The following is a 17255-nucleotide window of genomic DNA, read 5'->3' as shown; positions in this document are numbered from 1 at the left end:
ACTGTGGAATATCCCATTACTCCCACAATTTACTTTCTCTCCAAAATTCACAAAAATGCAACAAATCCACCAGGAAGACCAATAGTTTCAGCAAATGCGTCCATATTAGAACCCATATCCAATTACATTGATTTCTTTCTAGAGCCGGCTGCACATAATTTAAATTCATATTTGAAGGATACAGGGGACCTTTTGAGACATCTGGAAGGGATACCGTGGCAGGAAACTTACAAACTGATAACAATAGATGTGATCTCTTTGTATATTAATATTGAACATCAAATAGGCATTCAGGCATGCAGACATTTCTTAAGTCAAAGAAATATTCACTTTGCTCAACATAATGAAATGCTTTTAGAAATGATCAATCTTTCGCCTCACCAACAATTTTTTTCAGTTTGATCAACAGCTATTCCTACAAACAAAAGGGACAGCCATGGGTTTCTCCTTCTCTCCAAATTTTTAAAACCTAACAATGGGTTGGTTTGAACAAAGAATTGCTTGGGCGGAAGAAAATGAAGAATTCCAACAGAAAGTGATAAGTTGGTTTAGATTCAATTGATGATCTTTTTCTAATTTGGGATGGTACAGAAATGGAGTTTAACGAATACTTCGATATCCTGAATAACACTTCGGCAAAATTGCAATTTACATATGAAATCAGCACCATGAGAGTGTCCTTTCTGGACACAGAAATTTACATAAAAGAAGGTGCAATACATACCACATTACATAGAAAGATCACAGCAACCAATTCTGTGTTACATGCCAACAGCTTTCATCCACCTAATACAAAATGGAGCATACCATACAGTGAATTCTTACGTATTAAGAGAATCTGTTCAGAATCTGGAGAATTTGAAAAACATCTAAAAGCCTCAGAAGAAAGGTCTATCGCCAGACAATATCCAATCAAATGTATTAACAAGGCAAAACAGCGAGTTGAAGAGGTCTCAAGAGTGGAATTAGTCCAGAGAACAAATCTTCGGCACATCTTCGGCACAAAAGAGAATCAGATGAACAAATACGATTCATCACAACATATTCCAGTAGTGCCTCTCAGATACGTAAAGTCCTTGCAAAACATTGGCCTCTCCTCCAATTGGACTCTACAATAAGAGAAATCATGGGAGATTATCCTAAAGTGACCTTCAGGAGAGCACCAAATCTACGCGATAAAATAACAAAAAGTAATTTTAGTTCCCAGAAAAAGGGAAATTGGCTTCAAAAACCAGGTTTCTGGAAATGTGGGAACTGTAAAGCGTGCAGGATTGCTAAAAACACAAAAGAATACACCACAGGCAATGGAGGCAAAAAATGTATCAAACAACATATCACCTGTAAGAGCCGATTCATGGTATATGTAATTGAATGCCCCTGCGGCTTAAAATATGTGGGGAGCACCATTTGTGAGACCAAGAAAAGAATATTGGAACACATTTGTGCAACCATTAATACAGATAGAAGCTATGCCACAGCTAAACACATGGAACAAGCACATGACAGTCAATGGGAAACTATGACATTCTATGCAATTGACCAAGTCCCCATTAATGAACGAGGAAGGGACAGGGAAAGGAGACTACGACAGCTAGAGTCAAGATACATTTTAGAGATTCGCCCCTTGACTCCTTTGGGAATTAACCTGGACGAAGAATTATTTGTACACTTGTGAATGGTTGAACAATATTTCACCAATAACAAAGACTCCATATATTTTCACACATGTTTTTTTATATATGTTTTTATGTATAGTGTATATAGGATCTCTATAACCATAAAGCATGTTTGATATGGTGAAAGTCACCCTATAAATGTGCTGGACATCTTTGAGTCTATTAATATTGTGATAAATAACATACGGCTCCATTGGTAATCAGCACATGAATAAACTGGGATAAAAGACAAATATATAAACATAGCTTATGGGTGGCAACTACTATATCCACAATGCAATAGGATGCACAGGGCTTACTGATTGTTACATTTGGATTTACCTTTGCATGCTTTACTAGGTCTGGAGAGCAATAATGCTTGTTTAACTTTTATAAATGCGCATATGTATATTAAGTTTGCAAATAGGAGTTGTGAGCATGTTAAAATTGTGGATATGAAATCAGAAGCAAGGGGTCACAACCGGAAATGCCTGTGAACAAGGTCTTGGTGACCGAAACGCGTTGGGCGGCATTGCGTTGTATATAATTTAAATTAAGCCCAGACTTTGGAGTGCGGTCGTTCCTTCACTTTTGCTAAGGAACTTGATTTTCATATATATATATTAAAAAATATATATATTTACCTATACTTACACAGGATGGGGTACCCCATCCTATGGTGTTCCTCTGGTGTGGGTGGGGGTGTTGCTTGGGCTTGGGATGGGTATCTGTGGGTCCATTCCATGGTCTCTCGCCATGGAAATGGGTCTACAGGTACCCTAACGCCTGGGCTGACCCCGGCGTTAAATAATGACAGCAAAAAATAAAGCAGGCTCAGCGCCATTATTTGGGTCTGCCTTCTCCGTGTGTGTCGTTTCTGTGCGTATAAATGAGGCGGTAGGGGGTTAGCGTCCTATTGTGGACGGGAATGCTTACCGTGATTCTAATTAGCGCAAAGTAGCTTGCTGCATACACAACATGACGCTAACTCCAATATTTTGACACTAGACAGGTCTAGCATCAAAATATCAATATGGAGTTAGCTTAGCGCTGTTTTAAATTATTGACGCTGAAACGGCGCAAGCAAAGTATAAATACATCCACAAATTGCACGCAAAAATTCTCAACTTGTTGTAACCCTTAAACTCCTGCATGAAAAACTGACCTTCCAATCCCTTATGTTGTTTAAATCGACCTCTGCTTCTTTCTGCCAACCATAGCAATATTAATTGCAGCTAGCAATTGTGCCTCATGTACCCCCTCTTATAATCACATCGAACGAAATAAGCCCCCACACAGCATGCAGACTAACCCCAAAAACCATGCAAACTAACCCCAATTACCAATTGACTGACCACTAACCAGGCTCTGAGTAGCGTGCTACTCACCGTAAAGCGCTCTGATGCCTCATCAGGAGTAGTATGCACTATACAAATACAATATATATATTTATATATATATAAAACACCATTGTTCAACAGTGCCATAAACATATCTCTCCTAGATAATCTGCTCTTGTCTATGCTACCCTCAGACCTATAGGCTCTCTCAAGTTTAATTCAGTCTCAGAGCTCCCCTAATTCACAAACTGCCTCCAGCAAATCTTTTAATGCCTGCCCTGTCTGATTAATTAGGAGAGTCATTATAACCTGCTTGTAAGCTGGGGCAGCTAACCAAATGATTTTGTTTTGTACGGAAGCTGTCAGTGGAGCATCTAACAAATTGTGACCTCATCCAAGAGAATAGCAGTTTTCATACTTTCTTCTTTAATTCCTTTCATAGCATTTCTCAATGTGTACCAGGGCTTTTCATTTGGCGGCAAGTCTGACTCAGTACAATATTTCTGTCTACACCCCTCAACTGCCAATTGCAACAAGTTAGTCGCTCCTTGATTCCCATAACCTTTAAGCTGTTCTTGTTTTATGGGGTCAGTGCTAAGAGTACAAAACTTACTTGCATCTCCCTCATCCAGTGCCGCACCAGAAGCTCTTGTGTCATACCACCGCACCATCCACGTAAGCAATGATTCCCTAGGTTTTTGGTGAAACCTATCCATGATATCATTTATCTCCTGCTGAGAATAATCTTCTAAGGAGTGCATCTCAACTGCCCTCCCCGTCCACCGGGTTTTGTGGAGTGCCCTGGATTTCCCATCTAAATTTAGGCTGTGCATGAACCATATTCTGTTCTTCTGGCTCAAGCTGGCCCCCACCTTTTCTTAACAGACTCATCACTGGAATCAGATAAATCAGTGGAATACCAAATATTGGCACCCCAAACATCAGGGTTCCAATCTAGCCCTGCTTTAGCAATGACTAAATGAACTTTCTTTTGATTGACTCTACCCCTACATTTACATTACCGATATTGTGCAACACGAACAGCTGCTTTCTCTGCAACAAAATGATGAGTGTCAACTTTATCCTGCAGTAACGTATTCTGACAAGACAGCATGGTTATGTTATTTTTGGCTTTAACTAGCTGCCTCTGGAATTGCTGATTTTCTTGTTCTAACTAAGCACATTTCTCATGCATTTTTCTATAAGCAGATAAAAGGATTCAGCCTCGTCTGCCTAAAAAAGATGAATTACATCCCGTTCTACCGTCCCTTTTTGCAAGCAAAGTAATACTGATTTTGCTTCAGCATCGACAAGGCAGCCACTCCAATTTCTCACATATCCCTGCTCCACAAGACCACTCATTCGCAAGAACATCATAGGGTGATTTTTCCCACCCTAGTATGTCATTTGGCACCTGGGTAACTGCCTTTGACTTTTTGCCAAACATTTTCACTTTTAAATCTTTCACTTCATTTCCTGCCGACAACGCCAAATTGTTCTGCTTTGCTTCAAACTAAGAGGAAAACGATGCCAAAGAATGCAGCACTCCTAGTTTGAGTAAATAATTTATTAAGGCACTTCCCAGATTTCAAATGAAAGGACAGGAAAATATATACATGAGCATTTAACTTGAATGCAGTAAAAAAATGTATGAACACCAGAATACTTACAGCAGTTAATCAATGACAGGCATAAAAAAGTACAATGCATCAACAATGAATATTAATGCAGTGATTATATATATGTAGGTGCACAGTCAAGATACATATTTAAGACTAAAATTGCATCACCATGGGGACATATGTATTGATAAGAGTGATAGGAGTCCTGTATAGTGTTCCCTGTGCTATTGTATGGTGACCCTGGTCTTCTACTATGGTGTAGGTAACAGCAAATGTCCCCCCTGGTTATCCAGAATTAGAACACCTCTAGAATAAGAGAGTAGGAAGATGCCAGGCTATACATCACCCATTTAGTTCCGATTGTGCGTTCTGTGTGGCATATGAGATGCATCTTCTGCAGGAATGCAATCTGCATTTTATGGTGGTCTAAGTAGGTGAGAACCAGTCAGGCTTTGCGATGATTGTTAGAACCCTGTATGTTCTGAGTCAGTAGAGTTACGCGTCCCCAGGGCTGGGCCATACTTTCATTGTATATTGGGTTGCAGCAGTGCGTAGTCAGAAGGCCAGTGTATGTTCCATTATGAAAATGGTGTAGTGGGTAACAACCTGGTGACATACATACGAACTAACAAACAACCCTCCCCTATGCCACTTCCGAATCCCGAACTTGCTAAAGACAAACCCTGTATCAAAAAACTTCAAATTAAGAAATAAAACATTCCAAAACAGAACATGTAGTGCAGTTCTACTTATCAAAGACATTTCCTCTTGGGGTTGCTAACTTCTCAGTTGCCCTCCAGATGATCAGAGGTGGCAGAGAGAAATCTGGAACATGCCATCTCGCCAAATCAGGTAGGGCAGTTGGGATGGGCTGCACAGTATAGTGAGGGGGCCCTACATTTCCCATCACTTGTTTATGTTTGAGGAGCTCAGTCCGTTTAATAGGTATGACAGTCCATAGTTATTCACATTGTTAAATATCCTCTTCATCAATATTCTCTGTTGATTGATCTCATTACTGTGGAGTGAGAGTCTTGAGAAATTCCTTTTCTGCCTTGGGAGTTTGCAAAAATGTTCTGTTTCTCTCTGTAGTCAATGCAAAGCTGCACTGGGTAGACTATGAGATATGGGATATCTGCCTTTTGTAATTTTCTCTAATGGGCAGAGATTCCCAGCAGGCCACTTGCACTGCCACCATGAAGTTTTGATAAAATGCATTCTGGTTGCCCTGGTAGTTAATATTGTTCTGTTTTTGCGGCAGCCGGAGGACCATGTCGCTGTCTCAATAGATTAATAGCTTCACTGTGATCAGGCACGGAGGTGCCCCAGGCGGTGGCTGCTCCATGGGTGACCTGTGTGCTCTTTCCACTACTAGCAGATGTGACAAGTTTTCAGGACCAAATAGTGTGGTAAGCATTGTTTCTACATAGGTCTCCATCTTGCCTGTGTTTGTTGATTCTGGGACCCCAGTGATGCGCAGGTTATTGTGATGTGAGCGAGCCTCAAAGTCTTCATTCTTGGCTTCAATTACTGCCAGTACCTTCTCCACATTCAGGCATTTCAAGCTCAAGGATTGCAACTTGTCTTCTGCTGTTGAGAGCTGCTGCTCTGCTGCCGTGAGGCGCATTGATTGTTTATGCAGTTTGGCTGCCATGTAGTCCATGTGCAAGTCCATGTACTTGATTTCCACATCTACAGACTGGAGGCTTTTCTGCATTGCCAGCAGTGTGGTCTTGAGTGTGGTCATACTTGGAGAGTCTGAGTCCTGGCTGTGGACCAGCTGTGTATCCTGTTATGGCTTGGTAGAGCACCGAGTTACAAAGTTAAGGCATGTTTGGCTTCGATCTGCCTTCCTCTTGTCTGCCAATTGGAATGTGACTGTATTTCCTATGCGCTCCACTGTGCAGTTGTCACCTGTGAGCCATAAGACATCATTGCTCTAGGCTCACTTTCAAAGGGCGCTTCTGTGCTGGGTAGTAACTGCATGCAGGCGCTCACTCCTGTCCCGTATTCGTCACCATCTATCAGATTCTGAAAAATAGTGATACCACAGGCACAGTGCGTTACAAGTATGATGTGCCGTGGGGGAGATTACACAGTCCAATGTACAGGCAGACTATTGTGTAGAAGTTGGCCTCTCTCAAAACCGTGCACTGACGCAGGTCTTTCACTACATGTTTACTCTTGGGCAATGATCTCTAGTGTGTTATGTAGATTGGCAGCAAGGCAGTCTATTGTGTTCACAATATAAGGATAACAACAGTACCAGCAGGTCACCACTTTTTTAATATACACTCCCCCAAAGCCAGTTTCAGAGCATGAGATGGGGTGCAGGCCCTCGGGCCGGCCTCGATGAATGGTGGAATTCAGAGAGTATGGTCTCAAACTTGTTACCATATTGTTTCTACGGTGAAGCCCCAGCGCCGCTTGGGAAATAGTGTCTACCGCTAGGGTGCCTACAACCAGTTCTCTACACTGTAACCACAGTTGTGTAATATGTCCATAAGGCAGTTATCTGTTGTTTTTATTTTAATTAAAAGTAGAGTGTGATTACCTTCAAGACCCTACTGTGTAGATGTTTTCCAGCAGCCAGTCTCATACTGTAAATCAGGGCACCTGGACAAGGTGAGCACCCTAGGGGGAGACAGCAAGGTAAAAAAATGATGAACAGTTTGGCCCAGATTTACTAGAAAATGAAGAAGTGCAGCGCTGCACCAAATTTGGCAGTGCTGCGCTCCGTCATTTTCAAAACACAGGGATGCACCGTCTTTAATAGAACACAACACACCCTTGTGTTTTCCCCTCCGCCAGTGCTAAATTTGCTGCTGAGTGCCCAAGCAGCCAACCTTGCGCCATGGTGCAAGGATGGCTGCAATGAGGTGGCGATTGTTTTTGTGCAGAAAGGGACACCTTCCTGCACAAAACATTTCTAATTTGCGATTTGCTTTTTCTATGTGTGTTGCATAAAGCAGCACACATAGAAAGAGCAAAAAATGAGGAGAAATGAAAGCATTTCTCCTTGTTGCACCACTCTAATGCCATCCCTGCGGTTGCGTTAGAGTTTGGAGCTGCCTCAGGTTTACGAAATATTGTAAATCTGAGGCAGCGTCAAAATGCAATGGGTATTGCTGTGGCACTCCCACAGCAACACTCGTTGCACGACCCCTTCAACGCAAAGTGCTGCGTGAGAAGGAGGCATATTTACAAGGTCGCGTTAAGCACAAAAAGTGGCTTAATGCCACCTTGTAAATATGGTGCAAGGCACTGCACCACTGGAGCGTCACAAAAAGTGACGCTCCGGTGGCAATAGATCCTTGTGAATCTGGCCCTTTGTGTGGCGCAGCTCCTCCGGCGGTGATCTCACCCCTCAGCTCTGCAAGAAATTGCATCAGACAGCAACGCGCCCCAGGTTCGATCCTTGCACCTGGGCTTGCAGGCCTCTGGAAGGGACCCCACCGGCACCCCCAGCTTACAGTCATTTTAATAACAATATGGTTCCGCTTGTGACCAGCAGTCGAGCAGCTAAAGGGCCCAACGCTTCAGCATGGTTTCCAATGGGCGGGGGCTGCTGTGCTGCTCTGATCATGTGCTCCCACAGGCCGCCTACATCCCTCCGGCCACCCACTGCTCTTTCAGAAGCCCCCTGGTCCAGCTGTTTGCTCTTGTCCTCAGTTTGTGGGGCTGCCTGGGGCCCCAGGATGCACCTATGGATCCTGACCCACCACACTTGTCTCCCTCTGTGCAGCCACTAGTCACCTACTGCAGGGCAGCCCCTGGCCCTCCTTCTCTATGCAGCCCACATGGTTAACAGCCACAGGCCTTTATCGCTCACATGAAGGATCACTGATACCCGGGAAGGACCGCGTCTGAGCCTCCTAGTTGCCCTTAACACATATCCTTCTTTATTTCTGTAGTGCAGTCAGCAGATGGCAGGATATTCATTGGATTTAATTGGCAAGCCAGCAGAGCTGCACCTCACGGTGGCCATCTTGCCGTGGGCTCTCTGGCGCTACCCTCCCCCTGCACAGTTGAGGTCTTTCAGCTGGCAATGCCAAACTTATTAAGTATGACTCCTGCCACTCTCTGGGCCACACTCATGGGTGAGTATAACCTTGCTGCTCTGATGACTACTGCCTTTGACTCAGATATCTTACAATGCCATGCCTTTGCAGGGTCATGTCCCAGCGCTTAAGAAAAGGTTGAGGTGTTCCACAGGCCGCAGTACATCAGAGCCTCCTTCAGCACCGACAGAGATACCACACTAGAGCCTTAAAGAGTCAGCCATGAATATCCGTTTGGCAGAAGAGAAAGTAAAGACATGCTTTAATGAAGAACCTTTGGCAGAACACCTTCTTAGGGCTCAGAGATTTGCTCCAAATGGAAGAGTTGTTTGACTCTGACCTCAATGTCCAAGCTATGCCGCCTAAGAATTATGGGCACATAGATGATGGTGATGATGATGATGATTAGGGGAGGATGAACTTCTACCTCTCTATAAAACTAATACTAGTTTGTATCTGAATGTACAAGAAGTGAGTTGCCTGTACGCTTCACCAGAAGGGGACATTTCCTCACCCCTCTGGCCCTTAGTCAAAGGACCTCTCTTAATTCACTACTCTAGTTCAAAAAGCAGATTAAGCATTAGAACTGACATTGCATTCTGTAGATGTAAAATCTGACATTTTGATGGAGATCTTGCAACCCTTCACCTCAGGGCAGAACCATTGCTTTCTTTTGATGAGGCTCTTTCGTTATAGCCCTCCCCCGGGTGACCTGCATTTTGTTCTCTCACCCTTTATCAGCAAGTCTTGTCTACGTCTCGTCTTTACAACCATCTAGTCAAGTTCTTTTGATGTTGTGTTAAAGACATCCAGGTTTAGCTAGAAAGTCTTTGCTTCTGGAAGTCTTGTTCTCCACAACATGAATGTCACCTGTCTACTGGCTCGATATGTCCACGTTTTGTGGGAATTTGTAAAACGTAGAGCAATCAGCCTACAAGACCACATGAAAAATCCATTTATCGATTTGCTCAGCTCTAGTTTCAATACCTTCAAACTGATCCTGAATTGTGGTCTGGATTATGTGTACACTGTGGTTTGATCCATGGGCACAGTCATGAAGCTGCATTAATATGCTTGGATGTATTCCACTTGCTTTTCAGGAGATGTCCAGGCAATGGCCTTATAAATACTCTTTTAATATGAAACAGATGTTCGGAGAGAAGACTGATCCTCCCTAGAACACTTCAAGAGCTATGGCTCACTTGCTGGGCCTACCTTCCCAAGAAAGGCTATTCCAGCAACAGTACAGACATGTTGAGGCTATTTCAGGGCAGTGCATTACCCGTAGAGACATTCATCGCAACCAATCCACATTCCTCAACAATTGTACTGTTCCTTTCAGGGCAAAAATGGATCTAGAGGATGCCTCCATGAGAATCAGCAGCAGATCAAGGGCCATATTTATACTTTTTGACGCAAAACTGCGCTAACGCAGTTTTGAGCCCAAAAAATTAGCGCCGGCTAACGCCATTCTGAAGCGCCATGCGGGCGCCGTATTTATTCAATGACGTTAGCCGGCGTTAGCCGCCGGCGCTGTCTGGTGTGCGTTAAAAAAAACGACGTACACCAGGCAGCTCCGGCGTAGGGGGAAAATGGCGTATGGGCGTCCACAAATGGTGCAAGTCAGGCTGAGGCAAAAAAATCGCCACAACCCGATTTGCGCCATTTTTTTACGACGCCCATCCCCCATTGAAATGACTCCTGTCTTAGCAAAGACAGGAGTCATGCCCCCTTGCCCAATGGCCATGCCCAGGGGACTTCTGTCCCCTGGGCATGGTCATTGGGCATAGTGGCATGTAGGGGGGCACAAATCAGGCCCCCCTATGCCACAAAAAAAAATAAAAAAAAATACTTACCTGGACTTACCTTAATGTCCCTGGGGTGGGTCCCTCCATCCTTGGGTGTCCTCCTGGGGTGGGCAAGGGTGGCAGGGGGTGTCCCTGGGGGCAGGGGAGGGCACCTCTGGGCTCATTCTGAGCCCACAGGTCCCTTAACGCCTGCCCTAACCCAGGCGCTAAAATCCGGCGCTAATGCAGGTTTTTTAGACCCGCCCACTCCGGGCGTCATTTTTGCCCGGGACTATAAATACGACGCATATGCATCGGAGTCATTTTTTAAGACGGGAACGCCTACCTTGCATATCATTAACGCAAGGAAGGTGTTCACGCAAAAAAATGACGCTAACTCCATGAACTTTGGCGCTAGACGCGTCTAACGCCAAAGTATAAATATGGAGTTAGTTTTGCGTCGAATTTGCGTTAAAAAAAACGACGCAAATTCGGCGCAAACGGAGTATAAATATGCCCCCAAGTCTCTGCCATCCAATGCCAGCTCAGCTGCAACAAACCCTTTCTGATTCCCACCATCGTCTGGAGGAGGTTGTCGGACACTTTTTCATCAATTTAGAGATAATTATGACGAATCCTTGAATTCAGCTAATCCCTTTCGGTCTCTCCTTCTAGTCTGCCCTCCATCCACAAGAGTGGATACATTTTGTAGGGGACAATTGATTTAATTGAACTGATGTCTTACACTGAGGGTAAAATGTGAATGAGATACTTGATCAGAAAAGAAGCAAGGTGTGCAAATGAAGCACATTATAATTGTACAGAGAAATTACAAAATAGATTTGACTAAAAAGGAAATACAAGAATTAGGTTTGGTGACTTTACATGCTCACAATAAGGATCTAGTTAAGAAAGTCAAAGACTGGAGACATTTGAAGAAGTACAGAGACAAGTGGAAGAAGAAACTTACTACTAAAAAGAAGATATAGAACCAAGAAAAATCAAAGGTGAGGGTATATATCATTTACAAAGCATGCTAGCAGGCGACCCACAGACTGTTCGAAACTAACCAAGTCAAAAAGCCTGTGGGACACCTGCTCGCATGCTTAGGAAAAGTTGTATCCCTTCACCTTTGATTTATTCAGCACTTTTCTTGGCTTCATGAATTGATGACAGAAACTTTACAGTGGGGAGTACATAATTTAAGTATACATTAAGGGGACATCTCTTATTTGTCCATCAACTGTAAGTCCTGGTGATGTAAATGTAAAATGTAAATTAGCACTTGTATAGTGCACTACTCACCCGTTAGGGTCTCAAGGCGCTGTACTCATACCACTATGGAACCCCTCCTGGCTTTTCCCTGTGAGGCGCCCGCTCCTGAGCACCCCCAGGGTGAAGCCAGGCATCCAAGCGCTGTTGGGGCTGTTGTGGAGATTAAGCAAGCTATTGCCCAGAGTGGGACCCATGAATTAGATTAGGCACCGAGGCGAGAATTATCTGGTCAAGGGGAATTGAGCCCAAGACCTGCCGAAGCGGGACTTGAACCCTGGTCTTGAGCCAGATCTCTGCTTCAGGGTCTGCCACTCTAACCATTGAGCCACACTTCTCCACTGTGGTCTAACTGACATCTGCTATTGAGACGTAAATGCCGATGTGTTACCCAACTCAGCTCTAAATTCACCAATGTGGAATCTTGGATCATCACTGCATGAATAATCCTTATGGACATTCTTATTGAGTGGGTTATTGTAACATGGGCTTATAGCTTAACAGCAATATTGATAATACTGAACCCTCCATGCGTCTATAACCATATATGTTTTGGTTTATGTACCCCTGCAAACTCTTTGTCCCAGTGCAGGCAGTGAGCAGCATTCTGTGGCAAAATGTCTAACGAAACACTAACCTGCTCGCTTTCTCAAAGGGTGTTTCAGTAGGTGAATACTTGTGTTCTGCTGTGTGTCAGATCAATTTCTAAGTCACACTTATTGTATCTCAAGTATGAAATGGTTCCCTACATAAATCAAATCGGAGGACAAATTGCAGTTGTCCATAGGCCCCTGTGAAAGCAAGATATATCTACTACTACATCAGGTCAATTGTTACATCATGCACCCAGATTCTCTTACACAATGGTAATAACTCTCCTAAATTAAATGTCAACCTACTAGAGAACAAAGATTTTTTTGAAATGTTAAATAACTATTACCTTTGAAAATTACCTAACCCTAACTATGCTACACTAACTAACCTTAACACTATCTTATAATAACTTAACTAAGTCAGACTTACCTTATGGACCATACACCCATGACAAGTTAAACATTAACTCCCGGCCCCCCTTAATACACATACAGTACAATACAAACAGCGACTGCATCCTAAACATATACTACCAATACATGTAATCCTAACAAATACATATTTTTTGTATTTTATATATTGATATAGTTATAAACACAAACATTACCCCCACACACTTAAAACCATAACATGATAAAAATAGACTTAAAAAGTACTAACTACAAAAATGTTGATTAACTAACACTTAACTACATTAAACCTACACCTATACTAACTAACTCTATGATTACTAAGTATAAGAAATAATACAAAACCAACTGGGAAAGGGAATGGTAAAAGGGAGAGAATCATATTTGGCTTGAAATACGTTCCAGGGCCTCCTGGCACATTAATAAGATCTCGGGAATGCTGGCCTGCTCCCTTTTCATTGCAGTTATCCTCCTATTCAAGCTCCAATTAGTCTGACCAATAGATACTAGTGTGCTGGTGATCTTTCATGGCTGGGCATCCTTTGCTTCATGTGTGGCAGGTGAGATACACTTAAGGGTCCTGCTGTGGCTGCTGTCTGCCACCCTCAAATTGTGGTTGTGCTGCTGTTTTTTTTTTTTTTTTACATTTTGACCTGCTTCCACTATTCCAAAGTCGACTTGCCTTTATCCTTTGGTATATGCCACTTATCTTTGGGTAGGCCTTGCCAATGTTGCGGCATATCTATATCTGTCTCATCTGCCCTCAAAGGTCCTTGCCATGTCTGGTGTCATGTTATCTAGGGAGTCAAAGTAAACATATATTTAATCAAGTTGCAAATGCACATTATGTTTCCAAACGTTTGCTGACATTGTCATGCTATCATAAGCGCAAGTCCAGACCTACACCAAATATTGAGATCAAGATATGGACAATACACCATCAATACAAATACAACATGTGAAACTGACCCAATTGATGTCAGTGTAGGTTTACAATATGTAGAATTAGTCACAATATGATAACAACAATATCACTAATCACTGATTCTCCATCATGATGATGTCTCAATAGGAAATTGTAGATATGTACACTTTTGGTGTTAGCATTATGCAATGGAGACAAAGTTGGTAACAAACATATGTGAGCTGTGAGATAAGTACATGTACAGCTAGTATGGTTCTGCATTGCATAACTCAGCTGGAGTTACACAAGGCAGCACTCAATGCTGACTTGACTTACTATGCATCAGGTAGCCACTCCATAGATGGAGGGTGTGTGGCTCCCTCCTGCAAGACTGTAATGTTCAATACTTTGCCTATTTAGTTTCAAGCAGATACATTGAAATCTGACATAAAGTATCTGGTATACAGTTGTACCAAAACCATGCAACCTCTGCATAATTACCTTTCTGTACACATATTCGCCCTAGGCTGCATTCATCAGCGCACATATAAAATATGAAAAAGCATATCAGGAGTGTGTGTGTGCATTCAGGAGCACTCATTTGTACAAGAACTATGTTGGGTATAATGCGTGGCCCCCGGCATCATGATGCAAAGGTGACTGCATTGGTGCTAGCCAGTCCAACTTACCCACCAGTAGGTGAGCACTATGGTGCACTGTATGCTGTTAACACTGTGCATTCCTGCATGTGCATTTTTGCACAGTGCTGCAACATGACTTTCTACCTTGTATTGTGTGGAATGCCTCACAGAAATGGCACACAGGGGATATATGGAGCATGACCCTGCCACTTCAGTTCCAATCCATGTCCAGACTAGTGTATTTGTCCAGCTGGCCACACTCATGCCAATGACACTGTATTCAAGCATCGAGGCCTGCCAGCGCACCATTGGTTTAACAACAATGACTTTTGCATGTGCTCCAAAAATACACATTGCACTGAGATATGGAGGCTGACATCCAGTTTACATCTGCTAATCCATATGACCAGAACCTAGTTTGTAAACATCTACACACACAATGTGCAACAGTCAGGCAGTCTGGTAATGATTTGTACAACACAATGGGGCAATAGAGTAGCAGGTGTACATTTCTGCAGCCTCCTGGGCATCAGTGTAATTGTTCCTCTGTCACTCCATTTTACATAGATATTGCATGGTTTTCTCTGAGTGAGGTTCAGTCAACCCCGAGGCAGGATTGCAACAGCCATACCTGAGGTTAATTAAGCAAAAAGATGATTATCCATACTTATCACAATTTACTAATAACCTAACAGAAATACATGTTGAGATGTCATTTGTACCTTTTCACAATCATGGTGTAGATAAACTTTGTGATGTTACTGACACATTACCAGCATCTATCCTTGGTTAAATATTTTGAATGTGATGGCTACCCTGTTGAAACTGTCCTCCATGTTTAAAAAGTTTGGCTTTTGAATTGACAAACAGTTTTAGGGATGAGTATGAGCCCCCAAAATGCTGAAGTGTTGATCAGCAGGAATCTTTACTCACACCTATATTCATTCATGCTGGAATTATGTAGCAGGAGAGGTTAAACTTATGCAGTATGTTTGAGTATGGTATGCTAAAAGATAAAGCAAAATATGTGGCGAAATGGTGCACAATTTTTAGTATTCTGATTCCATAATACCTTCATGTTTAAACTTGGTAAGACTGTCTGGGCATTGTGTGCACCTCATTAGCACCAGTTTCATACTCAAATATGGACATAGACAACATAAATGTGCCCAGACAAGATTTGCTACTGACATTACACTTTGCTGCAAAATCTGTTGAAACATTGTTTGTTACGTTTATCCCATTTGTGGTACGACCAAATTTGTTTGTGTTGAACATTTGAAGATTAAGGGGGTCATTACGACCTCGGTGGTCTTTTTGCAAGACCGCTGAGGTACCGCCGTGCTGAAGATCGCCAGTGGTGGCGGTCTTCCGCTCGGTGTATTATGACCGTTGGCTGCTCTCCGTCCTTGTTCCGACGGAGAGCCGCCAACAGCCATACTGGCTGGAGGCGGGGAAGTGGAGGTTGCTCCACCGCCACGCCAACAGAACACCGCCCAGCGAATCACGTCCTGTGATTCACTGTGGCGGTGTTCTGTTGGCGGTGTGGTGTCGGCGGAGCTGCCCCCATGGCTCCCGTCCCCTCCCGGAGGATCGTCGGACCAGGTAAGTCGATCGTCCGTGAGGGGAGGGGGGTGGGGCGGTGTTGTGTGGGTGCATGGGGGTGTGCATCTGTGTATGTAGAGGGGGTGTGTGAGTGCGTGTATGCCTGCGGGTATGTCTGTATGGATGTATGCGTGTATGTGTGAATGTGGGTCTGCGTGTATGACTGTGTGTGTGGATGTAGGCATGTATGTCGGCGTGTGTGCGTGTAAGTATGTATGTATGTAGGTGGTGCCTGCGTGCGTGTCGTGTGAGTATGGGTGCAGTGATGTTGGGGGTCGGGGTGGGGAGGGGGGCCCTGCCACCTTTGGGGGGTGGCAGGGGGAGTGGGGGGGGTGGGGGGGAGACCCCTATCAGTGCCAGGAAAGGAATTCCCTGGCACTGATAGTACTTACCGCCATGGTTTTCATGGCGGTTCAGACCGCTGGAAAACGGCAGCGGTAAGCCGGGTCCAAATACCGCCTGCAGTATAGTGACGGACGCCGGGCTGGAGACCCAGGTCTCCAACCCGGCGGTCGTCTCCGCCCTGGCGGGCGGAACGGAGAACCAGCGGATGACCATGGCGGTAACCGCCATGGTCATAATACGAAAAATAAGACCGCCAGCCTGTTGGCGGTCTTACCGCCGGTTCTCCGCCTTCCGCCAGGGTCGTAATGACCCCCTAAGTGCCAGATGATGGCTTATGTGCCAAATGCATCAAAACTATAGACATGCAAACATCACCATAGATGCAAAAGTGCATGTGGGGCTGCTTATATTGTCTTGACATTCACAATAACATGCCTCCTTGTCAATTATAAATGATCTTGTCGGCACGTTCTGTTGTGTTGCCACACTGACTGTAATTTGTTTGCAGTTGAGGAATACCTCCCATACACATCACAATGTTACAACTATCATGGATCATACACAGACGTCACAGAGCTACAACCATGTACTCATTACGCTTACTGGTTGCATTTGGATCCTGGAAGCTGTTCACTTCTTCCCGGGAGAATGGGATGTCCCCCTACAAGACAAAGATTTAGACATCGCATTGTAAATAGTGCAACTACACAGGTTCAAAATCTACAATAAATACAATGACATGCCATGGTGCTTACACAATTCTACACTCTTGACACACATCTATATACATTGTATGAATATGGGAGGCACCTAGTCACCTTGCTGAGGTGGCTGTATGTTGAAGGTTAGAAGTATCTAACATCACATCATGCATCATGTGATGTTTAAGTACTGCTGGCCAGCATAATCTCCGGCTGCATTGCACCATGGCATAAGGGTGAAACCATTGGCCCTAGGCAGACCAAAGTTGTTCTTTGATGTGAAAGGACAGGTATACACCATATGAAACATTGTACAGA

The sequence above is a fragment of the Pleurodeles waltl genome, chromosome 5 (assembly GCF_031143425.1).
Source record: "Pleurodeles waltl isolate 20211129_DDA chromosome 5, aPleWal1.hap1.20221129, whole genome shotgun sequence".
In the NCBI taxonomy this organism is placed as follows: domain Eukaryota; kingdom Metazoa; phylum Chordata; class Amphibia; order Caudata; family Salamandridae; genus Pleurodeles; species Pleurodeles waltl.
The sequence above is the reverse complement of the archived record's forward strand: the minus strand, read 5'-3'. Positions refer to the sequence as shown.